This window comes from Camellia sinensis, chromosome 7 (genome assembly GCF_055761805.1).
Source record: "Camellia sinensis isolate YWXY chromosome 7, ASM5576180v1, whole genome shotgun sequence".
Taxonomy (NCBI): domain Eukaryota; kingdom Viridiplantae; phylum Streptophyta; class Magnoliopsida; order Ericales; family Theaceae; genus Camellia; species Camellia sinensis.
The window spans coordinates 194,784,190-194,800,309 of NC_138967.1; the positions used below are offsets into that span (position 1 = coordinate 194,784,190).

Here is a 16,120-nt window from a genome sequence, read left to right on the forward strand (position 1 = left end):
ATAAAGACATGGGAAGGCCTGGCCGAGATGTTTGTGGCCAGGTTCGTGACCAACAAGCTGCAACCCCTGAGGGTTGATGCTTTGATGGCTCTGAGAATCACCAAGGAAGAAGGCCTTAGGGCCTATGCGAAGAGGTACTACGAGGTGTTCAACCGAATACCCGAATGCAACCAAGAGGTAGCGGTCGTGTCTTTCAAGAACGGCCTGAAAGATGACTGCCCACTACGGAAGTCTTTGGCAAAAACATTGCCAAAAAGCATGGAAGAACTCATGGCAAGAATTGAGAAGTACGCCAGAGCCGAAGAAGATACATCGGGAAACAAAGAGGTAAAGCAAGAAAAGGGCAATAGCTCGCCGAAGCGAGGCCGAGGCAACAATGGGCCGACCAAACAAGAAACAGAGTTGAGAAATAAACAGGCGATAACGACGGTATTCCGAATCCCAATCCATAAAGTCCTAGATCAAATTCGAAACCAACCTTATTTCAGAGCTCCGGCAAGAGCACCAAGGGAATTCATGGGAAGGAACGTTGGTAGACGTTGTGCCTACCACAATGAAGAAGGACACCCAACTCAAGGTTGCAGAGCCTTGAAAGCACACTTGGAGGACCTGGTGAGACAAGGCCTTCTGAGGGACCTGGTCGATGAAGCCAAGACAAGGGAAGAACAGGCAAGGTTGCCTCAAGCACCAGCAGCGCTGTAGACGCGCCCGCGTGGGGCCTCACGCTACAGTTCGGACTCTCGATTTTTGTTGTCGTGGTTCTTAATCTGAACCAAAGAGTCCAAATCTGGCAAATCGTTTTGAGAAACAGATTTTTGAAAAAGTAGTGCCAAACATGGACTGCTTTGCCAGATACAGAGTCGCCACCTAAATATTTTTAAAATGGGGAAATTTAGGAAACCCTGACTCGGTGCCGAAGGCCACATGTCCGTCATCACCGGAGTTGTCTCGGCTCGGGAGCTTGGGTACGATCGGGGAAGGTCGGCTATGAGTACCCCCTTTCGCCCGGTCCGAAGACCGGCCTCTACTAACCATGATATCCGATTTTGAAAACATTACGTGTTCTTATTCCAATTATTAGCCTAGAATTACTATGTTATGCGCGCAGCAAACAAGTATAGACTAGATTGTCTAATTTGGGAATAAGCATTGCATATCCGTTTGTTTTGAAAAGTGCTTTGGAATTTGCTACTCGCAAGTAGGCTAAAATACGGATTTCAACGAGTTTTTTCAACTCAAACAATCCAACCTCCACCCACAGGCATTCAAAACAGTTTATCTCATATAAGCACTTAGCCGCATGGCAGGCATACTGTCATGGCAACACTCACATACATGCGGGATGCTAAAGCATAAATACTTACATCGTACTCCGTGCCAAAACAGTAAACTAGTCAGCAAACATGCATGTCCTAGTTCACGTTAAAAATGGCTAATGCATCACATGCAAAAATGCAATCTAGGCAGGCTCGGCTAACCCTAAACATGGCATGTGAAATGCGATCAATTACCACATATTCAATTTGTGAATTGAAGTACAAATGCAGTTAGCGTGATGTACCGAGCCTAATGTATGTAATACAAATGTATGGATGCACACATGCATAGCATAAGGTATGCTAATTTTAAAAATGCCCTAATCTACCATCATAAGCAGGTAAATAAAAGGGAAGAAAGAAGTGGGGATTGGAAGACATACACTCCACTCACACACACTTATTACAGATTTGCCCCCACTCAGAGGGAACCGAATAAATATTACAAATTACTTAACTACGCAAGCTAATTAATATTACAAATTGCCTAATTAATTAACAAATTAAATAAGCTAAGAAAAGCAGTAAAACCACCTCGGGGAACGCGCCGCCATGCATAGGTTGCCTCTGTTTTCCTTCCTTCACTCCTTTGGAGGCTGTCAAAACCTCAGGACTGCATCCCTGGACATTGGGGAGTGCCACCGGCTGAGTGGAATTACCACCGGCAGTGGTATGTGGCCATCGGCACAAAATGAAGCTGTCGGCAGAGAAATTGTTGCCGGTCGGCACCTTACACTGCCGGTCGGCAGAGTGTTCCTGCAGAATCTGCAAATGACAGCAACAGAGGGCAAGGCAAAGCATGGCAGCACAATTCAAGGCATATATGCACCAACCATGTCTCTTATCATGATAATGACTCAAAGGGGGCATGTGCCTCGATTCTCGGACCACCAATCACGCATTTCCATGCATGATGGCCCAAAGAACCAAGTATGCAACTTTGATTTCAAATGCATGCAAACGAAATCAAACCAAAGTCCTAATCCCTATCACCAAATCAAGGGGCAAGGAATGCATGTTGATGCAATGCAACCTAAGCATACAAGCTAAGGATGCAACATGGCATGGCAACAAACTTATGCAAGCATACAAGCATACATATGGCAATGCAAATAGATGGAAAGATGGACTTAAACATGAATTAGGCAACTCTAAATAGGCCTAAAACAGTAGCCATAATGACCAAAACAAGGAACTAAAACGCATGCACACATACATATGTTGAAAGGCCAACACTTAGGCACAAATTGAACAATTCTCAAACGCACTTGAAAGGGGCAATCATGGACGAAATAGCATGCATTATAAGCCTTGAAAACCATGTTAATACAAGGTGACAAACCAAGCAACAAGTCAAGTTAAACATGCAACAAATGGCCTAAGTGCTTGGAGCAAATCAAAGAGGCTTGAAGCATGACCAAGCCAACCAAGCCTCACAAGGCTAAGGGGACCTAAAATAGGTTCAAGGCAGACCTAGATCATGCAAAAGGGGGCCCCCTAGATGGCATCTAAGTGGCTCAATTCAAAGGCATGCACTATGGCCAAAACATGAAACATGCTACACATGCTTTCAAAGCATTAAAGAAGCATTCAAGGCAAACACATAGGCATGGAAATGGGACTGCAATAACATGTAGGGTGGTTTCAAATCACCAAATCGATGCAAAGATGCCATGCTATATATGCACATACTCAAGGCCAACAAGCCGGAATGCAAAGGGGCTATACTAGACATGCCAAATCCGACCCAAACAACCATGGACAAACCTAAGACATGTCAAGATAAGTACAAAATCTTCACAAATGTAAGCCTAAAACATGCTAGAAGCAAAGGCACACAACCTAAGGCATGTTAAGGGATCACAAGGCATTACATGGCAACTATGCTAAGCATGCATGGAGTACCAAAACCAATTTAAAATCATGTTATATTATGGACAAATAAGCATGAAAAACAGTCTATACATGCTCAACACACACTCAAAAATGATGCTCTATCAAGAGGCCAAAACATGCCCTTTTCAAGGACAACAAGGAGAGGGGGTGGCCCTCTCCTTCTAGAGACTTCAAGGCACCATCTCCACCACTGAAATCCCTCAAGATTTCAGTGGTGAAGAGGCCCAAACACCAAAGTCCCGAAACTAGCACAAAATAGCACAAAATAAGGCCTTTCAAGGCCTAAGAGGGGTCAAACACCCTCAAATCACAAAACACCCTTAATAAACAATCAAGAGGGTCTAAAAACAGAACTTTTTTGTATTATACACCAAACTCAAAAATGAATTTAAGACAGGTAGAAATAAGGTGCAAAATGGGGAATAAAGGGGTGAGATTCTTACCCTTGAAGCCTTCTTCAACAATGATGCTCCAATGGCCTTCCTTGGCTTGAATCCAACACCAAAACTTCCAAATCAGTCCTTTAGAACCTTAGTTCCAAGAAGAAGGTGAAACACTAGGTGCTTGTGTGCAATAGTATGGACTAAAACACACACAAGAGCACAAAAGAGAGGGAAAGAGAGATGGGATGTGTATCTAACCCTAACCCTAGAACTCAAACCCTAACAATGGCTGTCTAAGCTCTCAAAATATCTTAAGTGTCTAACCTTAGCAACCAGAGAGAGCCCCTCTCTTTATGGAACTTCTTGTCTTGTAAAGCTTACAAGACAAGCTTCATAAGAGGGAGATCCCTCCATACACGTGTATGGAGGGGAGCAAAAAGCAAGACAGCTGTCTTAAAATATCTGCAAAAGTAGATGCACAGTAGTCGGCCGGCCAAAAATGCCATCTTGGCCAAAAGGAGTGCCGACCGGCACTAAATAGTGCTGACCGGCACTAAATAGTGCTGACCGGCAACAAATAGTGCCGACCGGCAATAAAAAGTGCCGATGGAAGCAAAAACCAGCCGGTGGCCTCTAGCCACTGCCGGTGGTGGGTGGGGATGGTCTACAAGCCCTACCCTGCCTCTCAAAGGCAAGATGTCAGTGTTTGGTGCAAAACCAGACACTAAACGGTCGAGTTCGAAGATCCTGAGGCAAGGCGCGTAGCCGAGGCCTCCGGGAACTCCAAACGAACACAAACATGGATGATCACCGAGTGTTCAAACGGTGACGTCCAAGTCTTGAGGACGGTCAAAAATGGGGTGTCTACAAGCGCCACCTCCCCCAGCACAGCCACCACAAGCAGGAGGACCGAGGGTGGTTAATGTGATCCACTCAAGGGTCAACGAAAACGAAGTCAGAGGGGAGACCCAAAAGATAAGACATTTACAGCATGTCTACCAAGTCGGGGAGAAGAGACATCGGCCAGAAGAATGCCAAGGGCTGATGATAGCCTTTACTGAAGCCGACCTGGAATTGGTCCAACATCCGCATAATGATGCCTTGGTAGTATCCCTCCAGGTTGGGGAATGCCAAGTGAAACGCATCCTAATAGATCAAGGCAGCTCTTGTGACATCATGTATGTCAGATGTTACAAGGAGCTGGGCCTTCACCCTGATGACTTAGAACAATCCAGCGGCCCGATAGTCGGCTTTAATGGAACGCCGACATGGCCACTGGGCGCAACAAGCTTGGAAGTACAAGCCGGCACTAAGAAGATCCAGACGGAATTTCTGGTAATTGACACGCCCTCACCATACAACAACATCTTGGGAAGGCCGTGGTTGCATGCAATGGGGGCAGTTCCCTCAACGTTGCATCAACTACTACGGTTCCCAACAGAGCATGGGATTGAAGAAGTCAGAGGAGATCAACTGCAAGCAAAAAATTGCTCCATGACAGCAATGAAGTCCACCTGTAGTATACGGGAGCCAAGGAAAGCAGAGATTGAAGACGAGAACATGGAGGTCCTAGATGATGTCGGCAAGGAGCCAGCCGAAAAGAGTGAAGAGACACTGAAGAAAATCCTCGTCCAGGAGGGCGACGAAGAATGCTTCTTTCTTCTCGGCTCAGGCTTAGCCGAAGAAGAAGAAAGAGAACTGGAAGATTTTTTAAGAGCAAACATAGAGGTGTTCGCCTGGACACCCTATGAAATGCCAGGCATTGACCCCGAGGTCACTTGCCACAGACTGAATGTCGACAGATCGGCAAAACCTGTGATTCAACGAGCCAGAAGACCGACGTTGATGCACGTCGAAGCAGTAGAAGAAGAGGTAGACAGACTCCTGGAGGCCAGGGCCATCCGAGAAGTTCAGTACCCAACATGGCTGTCCAACACAGTAGTAGTAAAAAAGAAGAATGGCAAATGGAGGGTTTGTGTAGACTTTAGCAGCCTCAACAAAGCTTGCCCCAAAGACAGCTTTCCTCTGCCCAAAATCGACCAACTGGTAGACGCCACTTCAGGACATGAAAGGATGAGTTTTTTGGATGCATACAGAGGGTACCACCAGATTGCCATGTACCCTCCAGACGAGGAGAGGACCGCGTTCATCACCCCTAAAGGCCTGCACTGTTACAAGGTAATGCCTTTTGGGTTGAAAAACGCAGGAGCAACCTATCAGAGGTTAGTGACAAAGATGTTTAAGCACCTGATTGGCAAGACAGTAGAGGTCTACATCGACGACATGGTCGTGAAGACCAAGGAATCAAAGGGTCATCTTGCCGACCTAAAAGAGGTCTTTGACATACTCAAAAGATATCGGCTCCGACTCAACGCCTCGAAGTGCGCCTTTGGAGTTGGATCAGGTAAATTCTTAGGATATCTGGTAACAAGAAAGGGCATTGAGGCCAGCCCAGACCAAATCAAGGCCATCCTGGACTTACAGAGCCCGACATCGGCAAAACAAGTTCAAGTGCTTACTGGAAGGGCCGCAGCCCTAAACAGATTCATCAGCAGAAGCTCAGATAAGTGCAGACCCTTCTTCAACCTGGTAAAAAAAGCCACAGACTTCCTATGGATAGAAGAATGTGAAGCCGCCTTAACCGACCTAAAAAAATACTTGACCACAACTCCGGTTCTTTCCAACCCAGTACCAGGGGAGGAACTGTTTTTGTACTTAGCAGTCTCAGAACACGCAGTCAGTGCAGTGCTAGTCCGAGAGGAAAAATGAGAACAAAAGGCTGTTTATTATGTAAGTAAAACTTTGGCCGACGCAGAAACAAGATACCTACCACTGGAAAAATTAATGCTGGCCTTAGTAATGGCTTCAAAGAAGTTGAGTCATTACTTTCAGGCACACAAGATTGTGGTCCTAACAGAGCACCCACTGAAGTCCTTGTTGCAACAAGGAGACTTAACAGGAAGGATAGCAAAATGGGCAGTAACCCTGGGCCAGTTTGACCTGGAGTTTAGGCCGAGAACAGCAATAAAGGGCCAAGATTTGGCTGACTTTGTCGCAAAACTCACACCTGAAGCCATCACACATCGGGCTCCGTCGAGCCAAGATGAGTATTGTCCCAACAAGCAAAAAGAATCCCAGCCAAAGACAAAAAAGCAAGAGAAAGATAAGCTCAGACCCTGCAGCATCTACATCGGCGATTCATTCAGACTATTCGTCGATGGAAGTTCAAACCGCCAGGGAGCAGGGGCAGGAGTACTGCTGATATCTCCAGATGGAGAAATAGTAGAACAGTCCATCCGTTTGGGATTCAAAGCCTCCAACAATGAAGCAGAATATGAAGCATTAATTGCAGGGCTAAAGCTGGCAGCAGCAGCAGAGGCAGATGAGGTAATTGTTTTTTGTGATTCACAACTCATTGTTAACCAGTCAACAGGAGAATTTGCAGCCAGAGACGAAAGAATGTCGGCATATGCAAAGGAAGTCATCAGATTGGCAGCCCTATTTCAGAACTGCAGATTACTCCAAGTTAGCCGAGATGACAACACCCACGCCGACGCATTGGCTAACCTGGCCAGTTCAATTCAAACTGGAAGAACAAGGACAATTATGATCGACTACATGTCGGCCCCGAGCATAGATAAACAGGGCACTGAACAAGAAGCAATGTGCGTGGACTTGGGACCAAGCTGGATGGATGCAATCATTGCATTCCTAAAAGAGGGGAAGCTGCCAGAAAACCATAAGGAAACACATAAAATCAGACTGAAGTCGGCCAGATTCAGTCTAACAGCAGAAGGCCATCTCTACAGAAGGTCCTTCACTGGGCCGCTTTGAAGGTGCGTACACCCTTTGCAGGTTGAAGATTTTCTTTACGAAATTCATGAAGGAATTTGTGGAAGCCATGCTGGGGGAAGATCATTAGCCCACAGGGCCATTACCCAGGGGTATTGGTGGCCTTACATGCAAAAGGATGCCGAAGCCTATGTGAAGAAGTGTGAACAATGCCAAAGGTTTGCACCTTTGATACATCAGCCAGCTGCCGACCTAAACCCAGTATCCAGCCCTTGGCCATTTGCCCAATGGGGGATGGATCTGGTTGGACAACTTCCCCAAGCAACTGGGCAAAGAAAATACTTGCTGGTAGCGACAGACTACTTTACAAAATGGATAGAGGCAAAACCTCTTGCCAAAATCCGAGATGTGGACGTCAAGAATTTTATATGGAGAAACATTATCACCAGATTTGGGATTCCAAGAGCAATAGTTGCCGACAACGGAACACAGTTTGACAGCAAACTCTTCAAGAACTTTTGTGCAAAATTCAAGATCAAGAATTATTTCTCAACACCAAGTTTTCCTCAAAGCAATGGGCAAGCAGAGGCATCCAACAAAGTAATTCTGGATGGAATAAAGAAAAGGCTGCAGGCAGCAAAAGGAAAATGGGTAGACGAATTGCCCAACGTATTTTGGGCATATCGGACTACGCCGAGAAGATCAACATGAGAGTCCCCCTTTGCCATGGCTTATGGCACAGAAGCAGTCATCCCATTGGAGATCGGCATCCCAGGGATCAGAACCCAGGGAGTAGAGAATGGCACCAATGACGTACTCTTAGCCCGAGATCTGGATTTATTGGAAGAACGAAGAGAGAAAGCTGCAATTCAGCTTGCAGTATACCAGCAACAGCTTACCAGAGCTTACAACAAGAAGGTCAATCCAAGAGATTTTCAAGTCGGCGACCTAGTCCTGAGAAAAGTCGTCGGGAACAAGAAGGATCCCAAGGAAGGCAAGCTTGGCCCAAACTGGGAAGGACCCTACATAATTACTTCAGTATTAGGCAATGGAGCTTATCGGCTTGAGGACAATGAGGGCAAAGCATTGCCCAGACCTTGGAATACTTGTAATTTGAAATTTTTCTATCATTAGATGTACATCATATTTTGGCCGATATCATCAATAAAGTCTTTTCAGAATTCTTTCAACACATATGATTGAGAAAGTTATGCATTGATGTTTATTGAAGACATAATTAATGTGAACCCAAGTAAAACTCAGGTTCACATTGGGGGCAAAGAAAAGACCGAGATTATTCCTTAATTCACTTGTTGAAATTTGTAGCAATTTACAAGTTGGAATTAAGCTGATTCCTTATCTTCACTTGTTGAAATTTGTAGCAATTTACAAGTTGAAGTTAAGCCGAGATTATTCCTTAATTCACTTGTTGAAATTTGTAGCAATTTACAAGTTGGAATTAAGCCGATTCCTTATCTTCACTTGTTGAAATTTGTAGCAATTTACAAGTTGAAGTTAAGCCGAGGTTATTCCTTAATTCACTTGTTGAAATTTGTAGCAATTTACAAGTTGGAATTAAGCCGATTCCTTATCTTCACTTGTTGAAATTTGTAGCAATTTACAAGTTGAAGTTAAGCCGAGATTATTCCTTAATTCACTTGTTGAAATTTGTAGCAATTTACAAGTTGGAATTAAGCTGATTCCTTATCTTCACTTGTTGAAATTTGTAGCAATTTACAAGTTGAAGTTAAGCCGAGATTATTCCTTAATTCACTTGTTGAAATTTGTAGCAATTTACAAGTTGGAATTAAGCTGATTCCTTATCTTCACTTGTTGAAATTTGTAGCAATTTACAAGTTGAAAGCCGAGGTTATTGCTTAAGTTCTCATAGCAATATGTGAGTTGCTTAACCCTAAGGAAGATACTTAACACTTGTTGAAATTTGTAGCAATTTACAAGTTTATGTTAAGCCGACATATGATCACCCGCTGAGGTATACAGAAATTTACAGGTTGATGTAAAGGCTAAGTATATTGTTTACTACTTGTTGAAATTTGTAGCAATTTGCAAGTATGATAGACCGAGATCACTGTTTAATACTTGTTGAAACTTGAGAAGAAACTTGCAAAGTTTATATTAAGTAGTATATGTTTATACTTGTTAAAATTTATGAAAAGTTTGCAGGTCAGTATCTTGCCGAAGTAAAAGTTGTATTGTTATACCCGAGGTATATAACCCCGAGAAGATTACACAAAGGAAGCAAAATGAAAAAGCATGCAAAAATTTCTAAGTATAGAGCTTTGCAGAAGCAATCAACAGAACATCAGAAGATTAAAAACATTCATAGAAGAAACAGTTGCAGTTACATAGGGAAAAAGCTACGTCGGCCATAAGAAGGAGTTTTTCATTGTCCAGAAATTAAAAGAGAGTACAAATTGCAAAGTACAGAAAAAGAAGAAAAAAGTACAAAAAACATTTTTTCAAGACTCTTCAGTGTTAGCCGCTGCAGGGATTGGGACCTCGGACGATTCTGGAGGAACCTCCTCGGTAACCTTTTCTGCTTCAATCTCAGCATCAATCTCAGCCAACGTATTGTCTAGATTTCTTTCAGCCAAAAGAAGGTCGGATGATAGTTGCTCGATGGCGATTTCCTTGGGTGCCCCCCCAACTTCATCACCCTCCTCCTCCAAGGTTAAATCCATCACTTGCTCAGCAGGAGGAGGGGACTTAGCTTCAGCAGCATCCTTGGGTTTTCTCACCAAGGCCTCATCATCATTTTTTCCTTCATCCTCTTCTTCGGCATCAGCCTCAGTCTCTGATTCAACTTGACTTGGAGGAGGAAATGGTAAAGGAATAGCATCGGCCTTACGAAAGGGCGAGTCAACAGGAAAATCAAGTTTTTTTATCAGGGACATCCAACCAAGGGAAAATCCCCTGTTGCATGCCTGCCTGACTTGAAGTTTATAATCCTCTGCGACGTCGGCCATACCCTGGGCATAGGCCTTTTCATCGGCCTCTTTGACTTCGGCCTCTTTGGTGGCCAGAGCTTGCTGGAGCTCTTTCTCCGCTTGGGCCTTCTTAGCCTCGGCCTCTCTTTTCTTAGCCTCAGCAACTTTTTTAACGGCCTCAGCGGATTTGGCCTTCTCAAGAGCTAGAGTTTGGGCCTTAGTAGCCGCCTCGGCCTGATCTTCCAATTTTTTCATCCTTGATTCAAGAGATTTGATCTCTTTCTTCATGGAAGATGCTTCCCTCTTCATATCAACCAACCTTTGCCGATTTTCAAAAGATTGCATTGAAAATGAGTGGGCGTGCTGAATGGCCTAAAGAAAAACAGAAGTATTAGAAAATATTCTCAGTAAGAAACAAGAAGGAAGAATCACAAGTGCAAGCAGGAACACTTACTTGAACGGAGTGTTGGAGCATAAGAGCGTAATTCTCATACTCACTAAGCTCAGCATTTCGGTTCAAATCCTTCGGAAGAAGAAGAGCAGTGCTGAGGGCGACACCAACGTTAATATCGTCGGCACTTTCACTGGCCATGATAGGCCTATCCTCCAGAGTTAGTTGAGGGGCCCATGGAACGTCGGGCTTCTTGGACGCCGAGGTCGTCGCAGACGATGACCTTGGCCTCTTTGATTGTGTGGACCCCGAGGGTTGGGTTTCAGCAGACCTCTTGGTGGAAGCAGAGGTTGATTTTTTGCTTTCTGCCAGCTGGGAGATAGGCAAAGCATCCTCAACCTCGGCGTCAGTAGCCTTGGGCTTGGGCTGAGCCTTTTTTACTCTCTTTGGCTTTGGTGGGGGCATCGCATGCGATGGTTCAGCATCAGCGTCGGTTGGAAGGTCGGCAAGAAGATCTTGAACGACAGGCCTTGGACGAACCATCTCGGCAGTCTTTACAAGTCTTCGTCGACGTTTACGTTCTGGAATTGGTATTAAGTAGGGGGCCGAAGTGGATGGAAGATCGGCTGGGTCAGAGGTGGATCCTTGATCTGCTCGGGATGAAGACGCAGTTACAGTTGTGGCAGTAGGAGGAGAAAGACTCTTTTTCTTCCTTTTCGGGACGTCGGGTAAAGTGGATTTATATGTCGGAATGAAGTTCAGCAACAGGGGAGCCTTACGCTTATGGATTGGAAGACCAAGAAGCTTCTTTAAATCTTGTCCAGGAAAGAAGGATTGACGGAAGTTCTTTGGTGGTTGATGAAGATCTGCAAGACAAGCAAACAGACATTAGAAACAGACAAAATTTTAAAGACTTAAATAAAAACAACTAAGTGTTGGCACTGGGCTCTTACCCTTGCCCTCTTTAACTGATCGAGGAAGAGGGTAGAGATGGACATCTTCGTCTGGGCCAAATTCCCAATTTCCCGAAGCGATAACAAAGTCATCCCCAGCCCCCTTGTTAGAGTCTGGGAGGTCGGCTACAATTTTGAACTTGGTAGACCTCGGCTTAAGGTAATAAACAAAGCCCCTTTCCTTCAGGTTGAGGGGGCACATTGTACAACAGTACTGAAGGTCGGCCAGGGTGATCCTAAGATTCTCCTGCCTAGCTAAAGCTATAATACCGTTAATCACCCTATAGGAGTTGATGGTAAGTTGCATGGGTTCAACTTGTAGAAATAAAGAACTTCACGAAATAGGGTATTAAGTGGAAGCCGAAGTCCACATTCAGTGAAAGCTACTATAGGAAAGGGCATCGTATTATCTGTGGGCATAATGGAATCGTCATCCCCAGCTAGTCTGAGGTGAACATCGGATGGGATGGAAAACTCCTGCCGAAAGTATTCGAGTTTTGTTGGGGTATTTACCCTATGCCTCCACATACCCATTACGTCGGCCTAAACAAAGAGGAATGTGTTTCAGAAGATGGGCGTTTGAGAAGGATTGCAAATACCTCGACAAAGGCCTAGGAAAGGACTGATAAGGCTTGTTTCAGTTTTCCCTAAAACTTGAAGGTTCTACACACAAATCCCAAGCCTAAGAACTATAAAGATCAAGATCGAAGGCACAGATCTGGGACAGATACGAAAAACAGAAAACAAAGACGAAGTTTCAGATTCAAGAACAGAGGTATGGTTCTCAGAAACGAAAGAAATACAGAAGTAAAAAAAATCAAGAACAGTGGCAAGAAAAGTGGTGAAATAGTGCAAGTGTTCAAGATGTAGCCACGATTCAAGATACAAACAAACACAAGGCTTTGAACAAAAGCAATAATAACAACAGGCAGACGAAAGCACATAAAGAGAACTAAGAGTGAAAGGAACAGAATCTTACCAGAACAAATAAAGCCGGGGCAATATCCGCCGAGATCAGAAATCGGTTGTGACAGCAAAGAAAGCTTCGCAAAAATGGAAGGTTAGAGACAGTTTCAGAAGAGAGATTGAAGCAATGGCAGATTCGAAGAAAAAAGAGCTTTTGGAGAGAGAAAGAGCAAGAAATCAGAATGAAAAAGTGAAGAAAGAAAGAGGCAAAGAAAAGTTTTGTCAAAAACTTGAAACGGCGGCAAAAATAGGGCATTTATTACGCCTGGAGCACCGTATACGTCAGACGGCGCAGACGGATGAAAAGACAGCCTTAAGGCGCGTCGCAGGAACGGGCCAATAAAAATAAAGCATTTGAAGGGAACGGTTAGGATTGCATGACAGCTCATGCGCGTGGGAGAGTACGTTCGAAAACCTTGTTCTCCGAAGAGAACACATCGGCTGGAAGTGGATTATCTCGGCTAAACAGTTTTTGAGCCATTACTCAGAAAAGAAATGTCGAAATATCAGTATAGGTTCCATCACATCAGAATGCCGAGGTAATAGAACCTAGGGGGCAGTTGTGGAGATATATTTTCTGAATACCAACACGTGGCATGGTGACGCCGATGTGTCAGCCGAGGTGCCTCGTGTCGTGGAAGTTAGGCCGAGATGATCTCGGAGTTACCGAGGTTATCTCCGAAGATATCGGAATCCGAGATAAGCGAATAAGGGACAAGAGTCCTAAGACGAAGAGGGGACTTAACCAGGATAAAGATAAAGCTCTTAGGGAGTTTATCTTTATCTCTTAAGGAGTCCAAAGTAAGCACTGAATTGGAGTTCATAGAAGTCATACTTCTAGTAGGACTTGGATTGAATATATTATAAAAGAGAGGCACCCCCATGGGTCTAAGGTATGCAATTTATGTTTTAAGTATTAAGTTTTGCACTTGATTATCTTTGAGAGATATACTGACTTGATCGTCGGAGTGCCCCCGGGTGGAAGAACCACTGCCGGAGCCTTTTCTTTCTGTTACAGGTTACTGAAGCCATCTATTCTGCCTGTGCTCTCCAGCTGGTTACTAAGTAAGCAGTGTGGTCAGATTTTCACCCACACAATTAGTGCTCTCACTCATTTTCCTTAAGAGAAATAAGAACAAGAAAGATGCCTGGTAACTCGACATTCATGGGGCTCGAATAGCTCGAATGTTTCTCTCTCTTTCTCTTTCTCCTTCTCTCTCCTCTCTATCTCTCTCCTTCTCCAAAAGCTTCCCTCTCTCTATGGCTGTGAGGAAGCACAACCTATGGCTGTGAGGAACAAATCTGGGTTTGATTTTGAACTGATTTGGGTTGTGGTTGTGGGTTTGACTTTGGGTTTTGATTTTGATTCAGAAAAGAACAGAGGAAGAAGAGGAAGAAGAAGGGTTTGAGATTTGCTTGATTGTTCTTTGGTGGATTTTGGGTTTCTCTTTCTCTCTCTATGTGATGGGTTGACGGCTTCCCATTCGGCTAGCAAAGCCATCTCCGGCATCCTATCTTCCTCTTCCTCCTCTGTTCCTCTTTCTCCTCTCTTTCTGATTTGGGTTTTGATTTTGATTTGTGGCTGTGGCTGTGGGTTTGATTTTGGATTTTGATTTTGATTTGGCTGTGGGTTTGATTTTGGGTTTGGGTTTTGGTTTTGATTTTGATTGATTTTGATTTTGATTCAGAATAGAACAGAGAAAGAAGAGAAAAGAGAAGGGTTTGAGATTTGCTTGATTGTTTTTGGTGGATTTTGGGTTTCTTTTTCTCTCTCTGTGTGATGGGTTGACAGCTTCCCATTCAGCCAGCGAAGCCATCTCTAGCGTCCTCTTTTCCTCTTCCTCTTCCTCATCTTTTCTTTCTATTGCCGTCGCCTGGTTCTCAAACCAGTTTGAGAGAGAAAAGATAGGGGAAAGGAAAAATAGAGAGAAAAAAAGGTGTCAAAATGACATCGTTTTGACACTTCGAGCCATTCGGGGCAGCGAATTTCAAGTTACCCAACAGATTTGTAAGAATAAAAAGAAGAAGAGAAATTAAGTGAAACAACAATGCTAACAGACCACAAAATTTCTATCACAAACACCACCACTAATTATGTGGCAAGTAAAAAAACAAAAACTAAGACGCAAAACACATGTGGCAGTGTGTGGGACCCACTGCCACATCCCTAGTGCAACCACTAATTAGTGGTCTGCATCATTTTTCTTAAGTGAAAATATTACCCATGACAAGAGCATGACAATCGTAAGCTAAGCAACCATAGTGCTCGTTTGGCATGTGGATTTGGGTGAGGTTGAGACTATCTTAGTCATAAAAAGACAAAATAAGCTTTTGAGTCTAATAAGATAAAATGTTACATTCAAATCATAATTATTTTATTTTTTCTCGCATAAAACTCAAAAACCCCATCCCAACTGAGGCTTTTTAACCTCAAGTTAAAACCAAAAAGTTAAAAAGCCAACCTACATTTCAAATGAACCTTGTTGAGTGGGTAGGAAAAACATAAAAGAAAAAGAAGAGAGGAGTAAAATTATTTTATGGTGAATTATAAATCAATGAGGTTTTAATTTATTTATTTTTTTGATATATGAAAAAATTTAAAATTTTAATTATTAATATTTATAAAATTTATCATTGATATGTAATTATTTGAAATGTCAACAATACATATATTTATTTATTTTATATCTATTTATGTAATATATTTATAACAAAAAATAAATAAAAATAATTAATATAAAATAACATAACTAAAAGTTACAAAATAAAAAAATTTGATTTAAACAAAAAAGAGAGAAATAACAAATCAGAGTAGGAGTTGGAGATTTTTTTTTTTTTCAGAATAATGGTAAAATTTATAAATTTTAATTATTAAAATTTTAAAATTTTCTATGTAATAATTTTAAAAAGTAAAATAAATAAACAAATAATTAAAAAGTGAAGTAATAGTTGATTTGGAGTTGTTTAAAAGGAGTGTAAATTACATTGACACTTCTTAAGTTTGATCTTATTACATTTTATTTTTTGACACTTTAGAAATTATGTTTTCACTCTTGTGGTTAATAGTCTCATTTTACAAATCCCTTACTTATATAAAAAGGCAACAATTTTTAGTAAAAAAAATAAAAAAATTATATTAAAAAAAAAGTAAAGCAAATAAAAGGAGAGAAAAAAAAACAAAAGAAGTAAAGCAAAATAAAAAAAGTGAGTTTAATATTTTGATTCTGTCTAAATAATTATAATAATAGAGGATTAATATAATTTTTCAAACATCAAAAAATAATATGTATTAAATCTAAATCTTATGAGCTATTGGCATGTTTGATTGGAAGGATTAAAGCATGAGATTAGGATTATTAATCCGTGGGCCCAATCATCCTATGTTTGTTTTGACATTTTAGTTTAGGACTATTAATCCAATGGATAATTAATCCAACAAATTTGTAGGATTATTAGTAATGGGGTAGGGGTAGGA

At 42.5% G+C, this 16,120-nt stretch overlaps 1 protein-coding gene across 2 annotated transcripts in view; it reads left to right on the plus strand.

Annotated features, from left to right (window-relative positions):
* LOC114256846 (phosphatidylinositol/phosphatidylcholine transfer protein SFH13) overlaps positions 1 to 16,120 on the plus strand; it is a 58,429-nt gene that overhangs the window by 21,595 nt on the left and 20,714 nt on the right. The window lies entirely within an intron of this gene.